The 15,325-nt window shown below is 33.2% G+C and overlaps 1 protein-coding gene across 2 annotated transcripts in view; it reads left to right on the top strand.

The window, feature by feature from the left end:
* Positions 1–273: 273 nt before the first annotated feature.
* Positions 274–15,325, top strand: part of mtt (mangetout) — a 194,531-nt gene continuing 179,479 nt past the window's right edge. For both annotated transcript variants that reach the window (XM_066289203.1, XM_066289213.1), the window contains exon 1: positions 274–480. The gene's annotated coding sequence lies outside the window, so the exon portion shown is untranslated. The remainder of the gene's footprint in view (positions 481–15,325) is intronic.

Raw genomic sequence — 15,325 nt, forward strand, 5'->3', positions numbered from 1 at the left:
CTTCGTCAATTAATGAAATCTCTAAAAATATTTCGGCATGCTGAAAATTCATACACGAAGTTTTTAGTTTCGATAACTCATGCGTTCCCTAACTCCCTTTTCACTTCATCGTTTAATAGGAACAAAACGAGTCATATTCAATGAATAACCTCATTTCAATATTCAAACCGGTAAATCTCGGGAGTCCTGGAAGTTTGAAGCGCAGGAGTTTGAGACTGGACCGGTTTTCCAACCGCCGACATCCAAAATGCCGAACAGTTGACGCGACGAGCGCACATTTTCTAGACAGAAAATACGAGTCGGGAGTTTTCAAATGCGGGAAAGTTTTCGAAGTTTTTGAGCGATTTCCACGGATTAACATCACGATTATCACTGAGGACATTTCGGTGAAATGACGTCTTGAAAAATTGACTTTGGCCTCGATAATATGTAAAATTTTCTTCATGAGCTCTCGCACAATGAGAAAATTTATACGCTGAGGTAAGCTCGACGAAGTAGAACCAATAAAGTTCGGCTTTGGTACCTGAAGCTTCTGCAAAAAGCGAAACCTAGCGATGGTTAATTTTCATACCCCAGTTTAACTTTGAGGCGAAATTACAAGACAATGAGGAATTTGAGAGGGCGTTTATTAATGCTAGTTTTTAGATATTTATCAATTTTCACTGAAAAGTTCAAACTATCCATTTCCTTCCGGCCCCATCCATTCCCACCCTTTGAACTTTTCTGCAGCAGCAATAGTTCTAAATTGCTTTTACCCTGGGAAGTAATTTTTCTTTCGTATGTCGGAATCAAAGTTTACCTCACTCCCTGCATCTGACAAGTATACATTAGATTGATTAGGTGTTTAGGAGCCGGAAACATTTCCGAGCTAAAAATGCGGGACAGATCATTTAAGAGCTTTTATTCGCGAAGGGGAAGAAACTTTGTACCGAAGCGTACTTAAAGGATTTATTTTGTATTAAGGACTTTTAACTTGAGGTATGCTATAGAATTCGGCAGTCGAAATTTATGTAATGCGGGAAATGAAATTGATCACGGAGGTGGATATAGCGGCTTTGTTCTTGTGTACAAGTGACACAAAAACGGATATAAAATTTGAAACGTTTTAAAAATTGTTAGGAAATTCAGTGCTTCTTCCACAGTTGTTTTTTTCTGAACCTTACCATATAAATTGAAATCCAAATGGTGATTAGTGGGGATGATTTGGAAAAAAAACTGTTAAGTTCAAAAATCGCAACAGCCTTTAATTTGTATTTTGTTCTTAATTAATTACAGAAACAAAAACCGATTGGCTAATTCCTTAACGAAATTTCATGTAGCAGCAGTAATTTTCTTTGCTACATTTCCTACGTTTTTTTACTTAAATTTTTTCATTTTCTCTTTACATTTTTTCAGTGTCAAAAATTTACAATATGTATTTTACAGCAGCGGCATATAAGCGCGATAAAATTACTTTATGTGCCTTTTCGCCCATTTGATTTTGATCATTATTCATACCTACTAGTATTCTCTTAAACTCTATTGAGCTTCACTGAGGCTAGATAGTTGAAACATGGCTTATGTCTGACCGACCTAAACCTAATCCTCGTAAATTTTCATGGCTATAATGGTCGCCTACATCAAGAAGCTTTTAAGTATACCACTTAAAGTTAACTCACTTGAAGTTAAAGGGAACTTTAAAACAAAAATGTCATGCAAATTTTTGGCGAGTTCTAGTTAAGCGACATTTTAACTATACTTAAAAATTGCTGAGTGAATATGATCATAAGAAATACATTTTCGTTATAATGGCCGCAATCTAATTTTACATTTCATTATATGTATATCCATAAGTTGAGTTCGATAATTGCATTTTGAGTGCTGCATAAATCGGCTCACATTACTCGAAGTTCTCAATCAATTCAGACATTGGCTAGTTTTCTCACCGTCCAGGATATAATTACCAAATTCGGTTATAATCTGTGAGGGGCAGTTTGAGCTCAGCCAATCTTATGCTGTGATTCGACAACTTAGTCTGACGCAATCAAAATAAGCAATTGTTTGCAACAATTTATGAGTTTTTCTTTTGTAGTAGAGCACCAGCACTATCAGCTGGATGTTTAATTTATGTAAATTTTGCAGCCATATCTACACAATTCAATTATTTATTGAGAAGGATGAAGTGCAACGTTTGTTGAAGAATGGTTTAACGTTCTAACGGCCGAATTTTGTTGTTATACCTTTGTTAGTTCCACATTTTTTTTCACAATATATTTTTCCCAATTTTGACACAAATCTATTTTTTTTCTCGGAAAGTTGACATTTTTGGTTACCAACATGTTACATAAAATTCAGCTGAAATTCAACATGGAATCGTAAAAAAATATATGAAGCTTTTTCATTTCATTTAAAGCAACAAAATTTGATCAATTTCCAGTGCTACCGAAAGAGTCGTCATTTTGAAAACATATTCAATCGATAGATCTTGGACTCAGACAGGAAAATTTATACATATGATTGTTGATTTCGTGTTTGTAATATTTTATGACCGGCTCGATTACCGTTCTGCACAGAGCCAATTTTCATGAGATTTACTATACAGGGTGTTTCCTAACTACGTGTAAAAAATTTAAAGGCGTAATCCTCGACTGATTTTGAGTCAAAAATGTCTAATAAACATATGTCCGCAAATGCCTTGTTTCCAAGATACAATGTGTTGACTGAAATACGTTGAAAAAGGTTTTAAAGGTTTCTAAAGGTTTGGTGGTATTTACTAACTTGTTTATTGTTAGTTTTTTTTGCTACTTCCACTACTATAATCAAGATAGTCGGTGTTATTTTGGTGTTTTACTTTCTAAAGTGAAAGAATTTAGTTCTGTGTCCCAAAAATCAGATTATACCTCAGTTTTGAAAATTTTTCAAATGCCTAATTACACTAATCAAGAAATGGCCAATATGGTTTTTGTTTACGGCCTTGCTGATGGTAAGTGTTTGGCAGCGAGGCGCATTTACATGGAAAGGTTTCCAAACCACCAAGCTCTCAACCACCAAACCTTTAAAAACCTCTTTCAACGTCTTTCAGTCAACACCCTGTATCTTGGAAACAAGGCATTTGCGGACATATGTTTATTAGACATTTTTGACTCGAAATCAGTCGAGGATTACGCCTTTAAATTTCTTACACGTAGTTAGGAAACACCCTGTATATCCTATTAGGAACCTTTTTGAAGGACTCATTCTGTCCTGTTCATTATACATACTAAACATCATAATTAGGCTACTATAGCTTTCCAAAGAATGTCTTAAGCATTTTTGATAATCTTAGATAAATTGAAGGATTAACTACACTCAGCTGCCATAGTTGGTCGTTGACCAATAAAACTTCCGTTAGTTCCTTGATCACGTTGGACACAAATTATTCTCTCAACTAGCTCTTCCACAAATGGATCATGAAAGATATTTTTCTGTAGAATTACGAATACACACAATATCGAACAAATCAATATTTTTGTAGCAGTCCTTGATCCTGTCTTCTACGGGTTAAAAGTCTATTAATTACATACGGAAACAGATAAGATGAACCTCAGTAATTTCCTTCCCTGATTGTTATTTTTTATTTGACTGTGTAAAATTCTTCAATGTTTTTGTTTGTGTGTGCTTATGGGACTTTTCTAACTAGATACCTCCTTTAAATTGAAATAATCTTAACGCAACCCATTCTGATGGGTTCAATTTTACTTCTTGATATTGCTTATGTTGATTGAATAGTTTTCAATTTTCCGATATTAAGGAATTGAGGGAATAATATCTATTTTCGATTATTCTATCGAATAATGTCTAAAGGGACCTTCTAGGACGTTCACTTTGACCCCAAATAATCAATTTTTTTTTATCATTATTGGACCTGCATCAACGGGATTATTTGAAATTTTCCTCTGCCCGAGATTTAAGAGGGTCTCCTACGTGCCACAATATATCGCATTTAATAGAAAACTATAAGTAAAGACCTTAGCAAGTTATTCTGTTTTTCTGCGACATGAAGTGTATTTTTCCAAGAATTCCCTCACGTTGCTTTTCAGGTTTAAATGAGTATCGGTTTTTGTTTCTGTTGTGACTAATAATTTGATTTACTTGCTTCTACGTCAGTTTTTCCACATTTTGAGTTCTTAATATGGACCATTTCCATTTAAAATCATACTATCCACCATCCACAGTACTTAGTTCTAACATTTTAAAAGTCTCACTCATCTTAAATTACCATGTTATTATCCAACAATTCCGCTAAATTCTACCATGTTTACGGCAAACACACCTTAAATCACCAACATTAATGTGCAATTCGAACACAAACGAAACTCGGCCGGCATGATTTGCGGGGCAGTTTTATGTCATCGTTAATATACGATCACCCTCACGCATCGTTTTTGCCCATATCTGATGGGACAGGTTTGTCCTGCTAAACCATTTAAGCGTACAAATGGGTCATATAATTATGTCGAATAAATTTATTTAGATGTAGTCTTTTTTGTAGCTGAATGTTATTATCAGTGAGACGCCTAAAATTGAAAAAACTTGACGAGGGTTGCTAGTAATGAATATATAACTTTAAGGGTTAAAGTTCTTGTTCTTGCTTCAATGGGATTATCAATGGAATCTTAGGGAAGTTGCAATGGTGTTTAGTATTCAGCAGGTCCGGAACTTGCCAGAACTAATCTTTATTAAATAAATATTAGATGGGCTCTTTCGGGTTTAGGGTAAGGATTTTTCCGGTCACGTCTTAGTTAAGTTCTATTGACGCAGGCTGTCGCTCTGTTTGAAATTTCATCCCTAGTTTTTCCCTGTAATGTTCTGGGAAAACATCTAAAATAGTTCGACCAGGGAGTCATTGCAGGAGCTGAAGGAATGGAATTATTTCAGGGTTTCAAAAGAGAGTTACCACTTAGAGAAGACATAACGATGAATTTATGTGTTAAAAAAAAATTGAGTGCGACATTAAAGGCAATTCCGAATCATTCCACAGCAACTATTTTTAGTCAGCATTTGTTAAATTGAAAATTCGGGCTCCGTTGAGGAGTAGTCCAGTAGATAATTATAATCAATGATTCATAGGAAATGAAGGGTCTTTTCACGTGATAAAAGGTTAAAGTGGCAATAAAACCCAACATCACAAAACTCATAATTCACGTGTAGTTTCCCGCAATTTTTTGCAAAACTTTTACAGTTTGTAAGCGTACGATATGACACGATAAAAAAGTAATAGTTTCCGCTCTATTGGCCTGTTACATGAACATGCAACTGCCGAGATAAAGCAAAATGGATGCTTGGCCTCGTTTTCTCATCACCACAACCTCGGGCAAAAGAGGAATTTTTGCTGGGGATATTTCAGGGTTCGTTGATTAGGAATTCCTTGGCTCCAAGTTCATGTTATTGTGTCTCAAGAGTAAGATTTATTTATGTTATTGTGCAGGTTGCTTAATTAATCTCATTCAGATCACTGGAAGCTAATTAATGGGATAAATCGGAGAGTATATGCGCTTCCTCGAATAAGACAAATGCGTCTTCTAAATTATACAGGGTGTTCCTTGATGTATGCGAAGAACTTTAGGAGATAATACTTCGCAAAAAAATGAGGGTAGTTTTTTTTAAAAACATATGTTCGAAAGTTTCTCCATTCTAAATTATCTTTCCCCAAGTCTTGCGATTTCGAAGGGGAGGGGTATTAATAAAACTTGGGAATGAAAATCTACTCATATAGGTTCATTTTATAGCAGTTTTCATTCTTCTGACACACCAGAGAAGAGGATACATCACAACACCTTTTCCTCGTTTATCAAAACTTTTGAAGTGAAACTATAATTTTTTTAATATTACATTTAGACTATTTACTTGATGGTGTCACATGAAGCGCTCCTGTTTTTTAATTTTTATTAATAGCGTTAGAGAACACTCTATACTGTATATTGAGAAATTCTGTACATTACGTTCGACCGAAATTTAATTCCACAAATAAGCAGGTAACTGAAGCAATCAATAAGGTATATAGGTACAAGAACATGTTCTTCTCCCACTTTTATTATAGTTATAGGTTTTTTTATCAATGGAATGATCTCCATACTGAATTGGTCGCTCCCTTGCTACTCATTTTTATGAGAACGAACAATTAGTATTTGATTGGTATTTGAAGATAAGTACAGAAACCTTATAATAATACAAATTGGGGTTGATCAATATGTAAAAAATGTCTGATTCATGGATTAAACCACTGAACGATGCAAATTGTCCCCAAGGGAAATGTCTTTTGTTTTATGTGTTCGATTCCACTGAAACGTGGAACTGATGTCGTAATACAGAGATATCGTGTCGGAATCTCAAATTAATGTTGTTGTTTTAGCCTCTAGGAAATGAAAGAGATGAAACTTCCTTTTAGACAACACAACAGACAACAGAACGTTTCAACCATACATAAAGGTTTTTTTTCTGACCGGAGGTTCATTTAGACAACAGGATGTTTCTACGATGAGGTTTAGAATCTTTGATTGATTGTTGCGACTTATCTCTTTTTGAATTTTTTTCAACAGAAGAAAGTTAAAAAGATTATTAGGAATTAGAAAATGAGCATTACCAAATTTTCCGGGAGTACCATATGAAGTAAAACATCTTGGAAGTTTTGAAAGACTCGATATATTGTGAAAAAATTTTAGATTCGTTATCATTAAAAAAATATTCAGGTATAAATGCTTCTTAATCGTCAATTTTGGCAATTGTTTGATTAAATAGATTCCTTTACGCTAATCCAAAGAGATAGCATATTTTAAAACCAGTTTGTTTTTCATATTGAAATTGCCTGAAGTGCTGCACCAAGACGATTTTACCAATTTATACTACAGCAGATATGGAGTGGAGATAATGTCACAAATACATTTCATATTAGCGATATACTATAATATACTAATTATATTGTCACATTAGTGTCCGTTTGTTGTTTCATTTTCAGAATGGAGATAATTTCAAAAGGATATTTATTATTTTTGAGATACCTACTTACTGGAATGTAATGTAAAATTAGTGTGTTCTCTATTTCCAACTTTGCCTCAGTTTTTACATCAGGGTAATTTTTATGCTTTTAACTTAAAGATTTTAATCCTAATCGCCATGCCAGCTCGAATTTTCGTTTCCCAATGCTCGATGCGGACAGACGAAATTCGGTTCTTTGTCCCATTCAGATTGTCTAATTGTTTTCCGACCAGAGCAACTTCTTCCCGGCTTCTCTATCTGATTACGCCCTTGAACAACTGCCAGATTACCAGTTAATGGAAGGCAGCCGATAGGGATTTCTCAGATAAGTACCCTTCAAAAAAAGCTTTTTAAAATAAGAATGTATTAAAAATGTATCTCACTGAAACTGAGGCAAATCCTCTGGATAAAAAGACAACGCCTAAACCTAATCTGGCCCAGATAGAACAGTCGGTTGCGAAGTTGTGACTAAAGCAGAAACTTCATAAAACGGCAAGATTGAAAAATGGCGAGATTCGTATGCCGCCTGAAATGGGAAGCTCCATAATTATTCCATAACTATGCCAGACCTCGCGTTGCTATCCGTTTCATAAAGGGATTAAGCTCGCGAAACTGAGGACCTTGTAACTGGGGTGCCCTATTAAATTTTAATGTCGATTGTTGGGGATTTTTTTTGCCTTTTCGTAAAAAATTGCAGACTTCAAATTTTGACTTTTTTATGAATGAGCAAATTGTGTAGATATTTATAGAGAATTATGCTGCTTCAAGTGTCGAAACTTCTCCATGCCATTGATATGATTAGCAATTTGAGACTATTGCTGGTTTTGGACCATCCTCTGAAATGCTATACAGAATGTTTCATAAACATAACGACAAACATTCAGAGGATGTAGGGCTCATAAAAATAAATATTTAGAGCGAATAAAATTAGGTACAAAATCGTTTTTAAAAAATTGAGTATTTAAATTCTTAGTTTGAATTTTTTTTTAATAATTCGAATGCAGTGTGGGATAAAGACATGAAATAAAGAACACGCTGTGGCGGGATAAACGTGTATGTTTTGGAGTGGACAGAATATTTCGACCTACATCAAGGGACGCCTATGTGAGCATCTAACTTTTCTATACGTGTAAACAGTTCAGAATTTCACGAAACCATATTTTGGAAGAAGAGTATCCTTTTGCGATGAGGCATGTTTCAGATATGTTTGTGTTCATGTCTTCTATCTCTATTAAAAGAAAACTAAATTAATTGCTCCTAAAGAATTAAAAAAAAATAATAATCGCACTTCGACACCCATACTGGTTTTTGGTAGACACAGTAATGAGAAATTATTTTTTATTGAAAACGGTTATTTGAACAACAATAAAAGACCTATTTTTTTAAGAACTGATGAAATATTAAAAAAATATATTTGTATTAAAAATCATTAGTGGCGTATCCTTTTTTTCATTCAAAATATCCCATTAAATGGCCACATGGATGCCACTGGTGTAGATGGAAATATCCTGGCTACTGCAGAACATGCATGTTTATCCCACCATAGCGTGTCTCTAATTTCATGTTCTGATTCCAAGCTGTTTTTGAAATATTTAATTTTTTTAATTAATTAAACACTCTGTATTTTGGAAATCAAGTGATTTTTAACCTAACTTTATTTGATCTAAATATTTGTTTTTATGAGTTCCACTTCCCCTTAAAATTTCACATTATACTTATGAAATGCGTTGTATACCGGTTCAATTGACGCCATAGTGGGCCAATAGCGCTACGATGTTCCAGGGTTTTTTGATGGGTTTGCTTTAAAAATAGGCAAAGTTAGTTCATGCTTTTGTAAAAAACAAAATGCTGTTCTGAAGTAGATGGCATTAGTATTATTACTAAAATTAAATTTTTGAGATTGGTACTTCAACAAGTACTAGGAGACCAAGGGACTCGACTGATGATCAGATGAAACAGAATTTGAAGCAGCAAGCAAAGACAGCTATAGGAAAATTAATTCTTTCGATTTGATATTAAAATCCCCTATATTATTCTCTGTATTAAGAATCTATCACCTTTTAATGTTCACTCTAATATTAACTTTTTTGAACTTTTGGAATATTGCAATTTTGAATGAAAGTATCTGATTTAATATATTAAATTTGAAATTTATTCAACATTATGAGTGCACATTACAAAAATACTGTAATTTCCGCAAATAAGTTTACAGTTACGCTGTTATGCAAAAATTGTTCATCAAGTTATGCAGAGAGAATCATATATCAAGATGATAATCTCTGTGATTTACCAATTTAATTAAACGAAAAAGCTCATATAATTGTAGAATTTAACAAAAACTTTGAATTATATAAAATCTCTCTTGTGACCCTTAAAATGAATTTTAAATTCTCGTTATAAAAATTTAAGTATATAAAAGCATTTATTCCTTCTACTGCGAATCCTCTTATTAACGGTTTTTTCAATTATACGAGATTGTCTTACTCAGACTTAGTTCGAAATTTATATGGAGAAGCTTCCATGTACCCTCCGCAATTGGGTAAGGGCTTGACCTTCTCGAGTGAACTTGTTCAAGGGCAAATGCCGAAAAGTAAACGTGAAAAATTTATTTTGCAGATAAGTGGGGAAAGAAAGCCTTAGTAAATCAGGAGCTAAAGTGGGTAACACCACTTTCCAGTTATAAAAGGGCGCGTTTCTTTTAAAAACCGAACTAAACGCCACGGGATATTTCAGCAGGAGTCGTTCTCCTGGGGACTTTGTTGTTGGGAAGAGACCGCCATGTTGGCCTTTTAATGCTGAAATGAGTGTGGCTCTCGCTGTATTGGTTTTCAAATGAAAAAGGGAAACGCTATAACGTATAACATAGAAGGTAAATTTTACATCTCTTCTGCATAACACATTGGTTTAAAACCCAAGAATCTTAAATTTACATAACAAGTATGAATATTCAAAACAGGTTGCTGTTATAACAGATCGATGAGGAATAGGAGTTTTCAAAATTTGTATTAGAAGTTTGCGTGTGTAGTGTGAAACTAGAGGAGTAATATTTCTTGCATCAAAATAGGACAAACGTTTATATTGAAACAGGTCTACAATTGTGCAGTTTTTGTGACATAGGGTATAAATTTTTGTGATTTATTCTATTTTTGTATAGCTCGTAATATTCATAAAATATTTAGGGCAAATTTAGAGCGCCTACTAATTTTAAAGAAATATGCGGTATGTTGTTATAATTAATGTGTTTAAACTACAGGCTGATAGTTGTTTTTGGGTCAGGCACGTATCTATTTTTAAAAGTTAATCTTATTAATTGTGGAAGCTTTGTAAAAAAATGAAAATAAATCTAAAAATTAAAACTCATCGCCGAAATATTATTTATTTACATATTGCAAACTTGTAGCTTTTAAGAATCTTACAAGATAGTTTATGCATATACAAAAAGGATCAACAGAAGCTTTGATACAGGGTCCATCCTCAAATTAAAATTGTCTTCCCTTTTTCAGTGAGTTATAAAATGGAATTTCTAGTGTACAGAACAAAGCCCCTTTGCAGTCTTTGATAGTTTATACACGACAAGAACAATATCCGTTAAATATAGTTGAAAAGAGTCCTGCTATTTGTTAGAAGCCCTGTCCATATATTCTCTTTATGCTTTTCACAATTTATATATTTCATAGTCGAAGTAACAGGCCTGCTAAATTCTTAATATAGAGCATTGACTGGCTAAACCATACCGACTTGTTTTTCGACTTCAATCAAAAATTTATAATCAATCTTAAAAGAAAAGTCGTGTAGACTGTACACTAATGTTTACTTCGAACCACTTAAACCTTCATAGATATCGTTAAAAACACTATAAATAAACGATACGGCCCATTAAAGTAAAAAGAGAGCTACTAACAGGCTTTTCAAGGGGAGACCATTTGAAAATGTAAATAGTCGGCCAACATTTCTGTAAGGGCGAATTTCCATCTTGACAAATTGGACGTGTCGCAGTGATCGATGCCCGCAATTTGTTACTGCTTTTTAGACATTTCGCACAACGACATTAAAAAGCGATGCGAGGCCTTCTAGCAGAGAAATGTGTCAACATTAGCGGTTTGACTCTTCGACATTTTTTTCTTCCCTATTGGAATTTATCACGTCTCAATCGTTTCCCCTTCTTTCACTTCATTTTAATCCCAAATCCAGTCAAGACCGAAAAGGGGAAAAAAGAGCACAAGAGGTGTACTTTTGTAAGAGCGAAATTAATCAATGAAAATCATAATTATTAAGAAATAGTTACTACATGGAATTTTTCGCGAAAGTTGTGGCCATCACGTCCTTTTACAGCCCTCATTAAAAGTTACTAAAAGAAAATTTTGATTCTAAAAGTTAAATTTCTTCAGCAATATGACAAATCTAATTATTATTATAAATTGTCACCTTAACTAAACATTATATCTGATCAACAGAATATTATACTATGCAGGCAGTTGGCGATTTGTTACCATTCCCCCTAGCAACAGCTTTCACAAATCTAGGTCCGGCTAAAACCGTTCTGCAACCCCCAAATTTACGAATTTATTAACTCTGGCGAACGATTAGGGCCTAGTTTACACCAGTTACGTTGGAATGAATAATGTCAGTATAATCAGCTTGAAATGAAGGTTTATCACTGATCTTGTCTGTTTCATTCATTGGCCATTTGATAAATTGAACAGAAATGTACGTACAAAACTTTTTAATTATTCAAATGCGAGATTGATGTTTTCGTTGATATTTAGCGCGACGATGACAAGGAGCCTTACAATTTTAGTTCACTTAGCGTTTTGTATGTTGTATTATTAAAAAACTAGACCACTCTGAGATGAGCATCAGCGACAAAAAGAAATTAATAGGTGTAAAACATATGTCTCCATTCAAACCTAATTTAATTTCATACATTAACGAACACGTGCTTGCCACATACCTCTCATAAACACTTTGTTGCTAAACGCAAGCATGGAATTACATAAGATCTTTCCAGTTGCAACTGGACTTTGATGTAACTTTAATGATCTCCAAGTCCCATAATAATGTCTAAATTCTGGTAATGACCAACGCTCTCCTTTATAACAGAGAAATTATATTGAAATAATTCTTTTACGTTTCATAAGAAATAAGCTCGCAAGTATGTAGATCAGACCCACATAGATATTTTTATATATCTCGATATCGATCATTGCGAGCATCATTGGGAGTGGTGCCATAAAACAATGGAAGTTTCTAGCCATTTATTGTGCCTCCTCCATTGTTTCGTGTCTGTGTAACAAAAAATTGCCGAAGCGAGCTCAGCAACATGGATATATGGATCGTGCATTTCTGTGCACTTGCAATTATCCAGGTTTTAATCCGAACTCACTGTTAGAGTGACAGAATTACGAACACCTCCGAAGGACTAATTAACAGAGATATGATTTAATCTGAAAGTTCAATTAACGTTGTTTAGGATAAAGTGAAAACGAATTAAATGGATACAAAAAAAAAAACAAGAAAAGAGGAAAGCAATTTTGAGATGTAAAATAAAAAAATGAGGAGAAAAATTTAATGTATTCTTAAAGAAATAAGACAAATTATGAAAAATTTAACTTTAGCAGAGGGTTTATTCCTAAGAAACTCCAAGAGCCACAAATGGGTGACTTCTATTTTAATACATATTAAATGTCTAATAAGACTGCTACACATTTACTCATTAAATGCTGTTTACTGGAGATGACTTGTTTCGAAAATCCAAGAGTATTATGTCTTGTGAAAGAGCAGGGAGCAGGATGTTTACAAATAATAGTGAGAAACAGTTCATCAACATTTTAAAAACCCTTATAACCTGTCCTAGCCTAATTTAAGGAGCGTCGCGGGTGAAGGGTTTTCTAATTTATTACTTTGATATTAGAAAAATTTTCTTAAATTAATTCTGATGGCATTTCATATTAATTTACCCTAAGATATAATGAGAAATCCATTCACACGAATATAAGATACCTTCAAGGCAGTGAAATTTGGAATTTTTGCTAAAAGAATTGGATTTGGACTGAAGGAGCGCTAAAAGCTTTTTCCTATTTCAAATAATGATAAAGAACAACAAACGGTTCTTCCGTGATGGTTTCTGGAAATATTTGCTTCATTGAATCAACTCGCAGATATTTAACTATAGCTAGTTCCGATAATAAGATTGCGGCTTGTCTAATACAAAATATTGCCTTCGAGTTATATATGTGTATGGAGATACATATATATGTTTTTTGGGGATCAAAGAAAGGGATATGTTAGTAATATATATAGCTATCCGCTTTACAAATAACAACGAAGTATCAGGAAATCTTTAAACGTTTTAACTTTTGTCGTTTGAGGCCAGGAAAGGACTAGTTTTTAGTGGTTTTGTTAAATTCTAACAGACCTAATCAAATCTCTAGACATATTCTAACTATCTTATTTGACTGAGCAATACTAAGTACTATTCTCACCTCTTTTGAACTAATATCATCTACGAAACGCAACACCTATGTAGAAAACCTATATTTTTTATAATTATGTAAGGTTACCAATTTATTCCAAATTCTCCTTTTAAATGCAACTCATATCACCCTTGTAATTAACCAGCCCAGAAAACTTCTAATTGAACTTTCCACGTTATCGTGGATAAAGTTGAAAAGGCATCTACCTAAATTTTGAAAACATCAAACAAGTAGTTTTAAGGGGCTCAAAATTTTACCACCCTCAATGCTGTTCTTTCCCATTGTGATAATAATGTTGTTACAGATGACCTAAAAGGAAAGCTTCCATTACTTAAAGATCGCTCATCTTACCATCTCTTTGCTTGAGATTAATGAGTAATCTATCGGTTTGAGATTGATTATTCCAGGAGGTATTGAACTTGGAAATCCTTGGTAAATCCTTAAGCTATAATTTAATTTCCAGAATGAGTGAGTTGCGTCAGTTATTTTTTGGTCGAAATTAAATGTGTATTTTAAAAGCCACTAGTGAAACATTGGATTAACTACTAGTTTGTGTTGCTGTAATATATTTTGAATGAAATATCCGTTCATAAAGGTTTTTATTCATCAGGAAACAGGGCCATAAATTATTTTCAATAAACATTATTCAATTAATCAAAAAATAGTAAAACAGTGGCTTCTTTGATTTTATTTTTATTGGATTTTTGCATTCAATTTGTTCAAATTCATAATGAAATTTTATCTTTATAGTAGGAGAAATTTTTGGTTACACTTATTATGGTAGTAAAACTCGCATATCAACTTCGTCATTATGCCAATAAAATCTGAATGCGACATTAGATTGTGCCACGTAATATTTTATTCAATACGTCATTTATTATTCAGAAATGGTTATATAAAAATACGAAGCAGGTCTAAGCTGTTCATCCATATTTCAAGGCGTGAGTGGCCACGGGGAAAAGGAAACTTGTTTACTTTAGAAAGAAAAATGCACTTCTATTTCACCCCTGCAACCCCAGTCAATAGATCGTGTCAAGCAAATACAGTGCTTGTAAAAAGTATTGCAACACGTTTATAACTTTCATAAACCCCAGATAAAAACAAAAAATTAAACACGTATAATTTTATTTAAAAAAAAGCATTTAATGCATTAATTTGGAAGTTCAAATTTTTCACCCTTATTCAACTAGCCCTACTACATTTTTATTATCACATTGCAATATATCATATGAAAGATAATTCAATAACGGATAGAACGGTATACCGAGAACTAAAATTAGATCTACATTTTCCTTAAAAAAAAATCGAACAAAGTTTTAAAAACATTAAAAGTTTCAATTTTTGCTTCCTACATAGACAATCGTTTCTTATTTCACTTTGAAAGAGAGTAAAAAAATGAGAATAAGACGTAGAAATTCCAAATCGTCTTCAATGTAAACATTTTTTAGATTCAAATTATTTTAATTTTTGTAGAATTCATTTGTAATTGAATTCAGTTATTAGACATCGACCACAGTTAGAATATAAAGAAATGGATCTTTTACCTGAGAATTGTTACTGGAGCACAATTTGAGCATTTATTGTAGGAATTTTAATCTTGTAATGTGTAATAGTGTGTTACTTTATTTTGTGACTAACAATAAAAAAAATATATATATAAATTCAATTTTAGTGCTGAATATACCGTTGCAGTTCTTATTGAATTACCTTTCAGTTCGAAAAAATAAAGTTAGTGGGGATTTTTGGATAGGAGTGAAAAATTTGAACATGGCAAATAATGCTTTAAATGCCTTCTTTTAAATAAAATTACATGTGTTTAAGTCTGGGTCTGTTGTGAATTAAGTTTTTTTTTAATATCA

Source organism: Euwallacea fornicatus, chromosome 1 (genome assembly GCF_040115645.1).
Source record: "Euwallacea fornicatus isolate EFF26 chromosome 1, ASM4011564v1, whole genome shotgun sequence".
Classification (NCBI taxonomy): Eukaryota; Metazoa; Arthropoda; class Insecta; order Coleoptera; family Curculionidae; genus Euwallacea; species Euwallacea fornicatus.